Here is a 3,660-nt window from a genome sequence, read left to right as displayed (position 1 = left end):
TTTAAGACTGAGCCACCAGGGAATAAAGCCAGGGAATAAAACATTTACTGGGTATATTAATAATAACAGCTAAAACATAAGAAATAATTATTATGGGCCAGGTGATGACCATGAATGCTTTTAATTTTCACAACAACCATGCAAGGTAAGAATGAGTTATTATTTTTGGTTCTGTAAATGGGAGTTCAGACTGGAAGGGAAAATTGTCCAGGTCTGACAGGAAGTGTGTGGCAGAGCTAAATGTTGAGCCTGGTTTTATCTAGCTCTTCTCACTTTGGATGTCGTGGAAAAATGCTTTGCACTGCAGTGAACCATGCCACAGGGGCAGAGGGCAAAGAGCAAAGAGGGGAATTATATCTGTGTGCCGATGGGAATGGAAGCCAGGAGCAATGTGATTGGTTGGAGTCCTAGATTTCAGAGGCAGCTGCAGAGTGGTGGTCATCTAAGTTGTGGGAGAAAAAAGGCATCTCTAAGGGAGACAAGAGGAAAGGTGAGGCCAAAGTTTTCAATCTGCCCACATGTAGGCAGCAGGAGGTGGAGAAGGGGGTTGTTAGAGAGTAAGCAGAGGCCAGGAGAGGGAAATATTGGGGATGCATATGCAGAGAGAATTTCAAGAAGTCATCAAATGCTCTGAGAGCTTAGATATGATGGAGAAACAAGAAGCAGTGGCATTTAATAATTTGCGTCATATCAGTTCAGGCCAGTACAATAGGAGGATCAGATCCATATTCAGAGGAGTTAGGAGGCAGGGAGCAGCAAGGCAGGAGAGGGAACAAGGTCAGGGTGCATGCCCTACCCGTTCGGCGGGGGATGTAAGGAGAAAGGAAGGACGGTGTCATTTTCAAAGCTGAGAAATGCTGAGAGGTGGAGGATCCACGGCTGAATGAGAAAGTGATGATGCACAAGGAGGAGGAGGAGGAGGAGGACCATTGATGCGGGGAGACCCAGAGCAAAGGGATTGCAGAGGGATGGAGGGTGCCGGGCGCCAAAGAAGGAGCAGGTGGTGACTCCTGGAGGGACTGGGAGCATGTGTGGAGAGGGCCTCTCTCAGAGAAAATTCTTTCCCCTTCCTGCTGTGTGCTCCCTTCTCTCTCCCAGTTTCCAAGATCTGCAGGAGACTGGACTCTCAACAGCTGGGGCAGTCTGAGGGCACTGTCTTCCTGGGCACTAGGTCCATGGGTGGAGTCAAAACAAATGTCCTTTTGGTCATCATTTGGGGTTTGTTTCAGATCAGAGGTGCGATTTCACCAAGGGCTTCTGCTTTTAGTCTTTTATCAACACCACAAAGTCACATTATCCCACTGATCATTAGATTACTCTCACTAACATCATAATCACATTGCATATCCACAAATACATCACTATTCACTTAGGGTAATCAGTTTTAATGACACTCGCTTCAGTTTCTTTCATAAATCACACGCTTTTATGAGATAATGGAGGAGAAACATCTAATTTTGAACTCGGACAAATGAAAAGTGAATGCATGTGTTTTTAAATGTATTTTTGTTGACTTCCCATGTCCATTACTCAAAGGGCAAAGACTATCTCCTGACTTCTCTTTTAGAAATAAATGAGGCAAAAGTACAGTGGATTTTGAATACCAAAGCATTCACTGAAATGTGTTGCAAACAAATAATAAACGTAGCTCCTCCTTCGTTGACTTTGCACAAATCTCAGCTGAATAGAAATCAGTGGTGGGAAGCAGTGTGTCTGATAGGCTCTGAAAGCGGTAAGGAGGAAAATCTTAACACCACCGCTTTACAGGAGCAGAATCAGACTCAGCTTGCTGTGTTGTCTGTGGAAAATAGAACAGCAATTTCTTCCATCCAACAAACATATATTGAATTCCTACTATGTGCCACACTAGGTACAGAGATGGATAAAACATTTTCTGTGGCACCTGCAGAGAGAGCTTCAGCAGACAGTAGCCTTGTCCCACCCATTTTATCTTCCCCTTCCATCCACCTCTGTGAATGCACACCCAGAGATCCAAAAATGCATGGATTTTATGTCCCTCACCACCCCCTGCCCACCTCTCTGCCAGGGAAAGGCCAGCTCTCAGGAGTGCCCCATGGCAGGTAATTGAGCCACCCTCCTTGGTGGACCTGCCCTGAGATCCCAACCCTGTGACTTCCTGCCTTCCCTCCCATACCCTACCAGTCCATCAGGAGACACCAGATCCTTGCCTCAGGCTATCCTTCAGAGGATTCCCGCCAGAGACAGGGGCTCAAAGAAGAAGTTTTTTCCTGCTGGCTCAAACAGAAGTCAGCCCGAAGACAGATACTACACTTGATCTTAGCCAAAAGGCCAAGAAGAAATATAGTGAAAATGAGTATACTACCCAAAGCAATCTATAGATTCAATGCAATCCCTATCAAGCCACCGATGGTATTTTTTACAGAACTAGGACAAATAATCTCACAATTTGTATGAAAACACAAAAAACCTAGAACAGCCAAAGCAATCTTGAGAAAGAAGAATGGAACTGGAGAAATCAACCTGTCTGACTTCAGACTATACTACAAAGCCACAGTCATCAAGACAGTATGGTACTGGCACAAAGACATAAATGTAGATCAATGGAACAAAATAGAAAGCCCAGAGATGAATCCCCGCACCTATGGATGCCTTATCTTCGACAAAGGAGGCAAAAATATACAATGGAGAAAAGACAATCTCTTTAACAAGTGGTGCTGAGAGAACTGGTCAACCACCTGTAGAAGAATGAAACTAGAACACTTTCTAACACCATACACAAAAATAAACTCAAAATGGATTAAAGATCTAAATGTAAGACCAAAAACTATAAAGCTCTTAGAGGAAAACATAGGCAGAACACTCTCTGACATAAATCATAGCAAGATCCTCTATGACCCACCTCCCAGAGTAACAGAAAGAACAGCAAAAATAAACAAGTGGGACCTAATTAAACTTAAAAGCTTTTGCAAAATGAAGGAAACTATAAGCAAGGTGAAAAGGCAGCCTTCAGAATGGGAGAAAATAACAGCAAGCAAAAGAACTGGCAAGAATTAATCTCCAAAATATACAAGCATCTCATGCAGCTCAATACCAGAAAAATAAATGGCTCAATACCAGAAAAATAAATGACTCAATCAAAAAATGGGCGAAAGAACTAAACAGACATTTCTCCAAAGAAGACATACAGATGGCTAACACACACATGAAAAGATGCTCAACATCACTCCTTATCAGAGAAATGCAAATCAAAACCACAATGAGGTACCATCTCACGCCAGTCAGAATGACTGCTATCAAAAAGTCTACAAGCAATAAACGCTGGAGAGGGTGTGGAGAAAAGGGAACCCTCTTACACTGTTGGTGGGAATGCAAACTAGTAAAACCACTATGGAGAACAGTGTGGAGACTCCTTAAAAATAGAACTGCCATATGACCCAGCAGTCCCACTGCTGGGCATACACACTGAGGAAACCAGAATTGAAAGAGACACGTGTACCCCAATGTTCATTGCAGCACTGTTTACGATAGCCAGGACATGGAAGCAACCTAGATGCCCATCAGCAGATGAATGGATAAGAAAGCTGTGGTACATATACACAATGGAATATTACTCAGCTATAAAAAAAAGAATGCATTTGAGTCAATTCTAATGAGGTGGATGAAACTGGAGCCTATCAT

General features: G+C 43.3%; 1 pseudogene; it reads right to left on the bottom strand.

Annotated features, from left to right (window-relative positions):
* Positions 1–2,204: 2,204 nt before the first annotated feature.
* LOC122690910 lies at positions 2,205–2,322 on the bottom strand (annotated as a pseudogene).
* Positions 2,323–3,660: the final 1,338 nt, after the last annotated feature.

The sequence above is a fragment of the Cervus elaphus genome, chromosome X (genome assembly GCF_910594005.1).
Source record: "Cervus elaphus chromosome X, mCerEla1.1, whole genome shotgun sequence".
In the NCBI taxonomy this organism is placed as follows: domain Eukaryota; kingdom Metazoa; phylum Chordata; class Mammalia; order Artiodactyla; family Cervidae; genus Cervus; species Cervus elaphus.
This window is presented reverse-complemented; position numbering and strand designations above follow the sequence as displayed.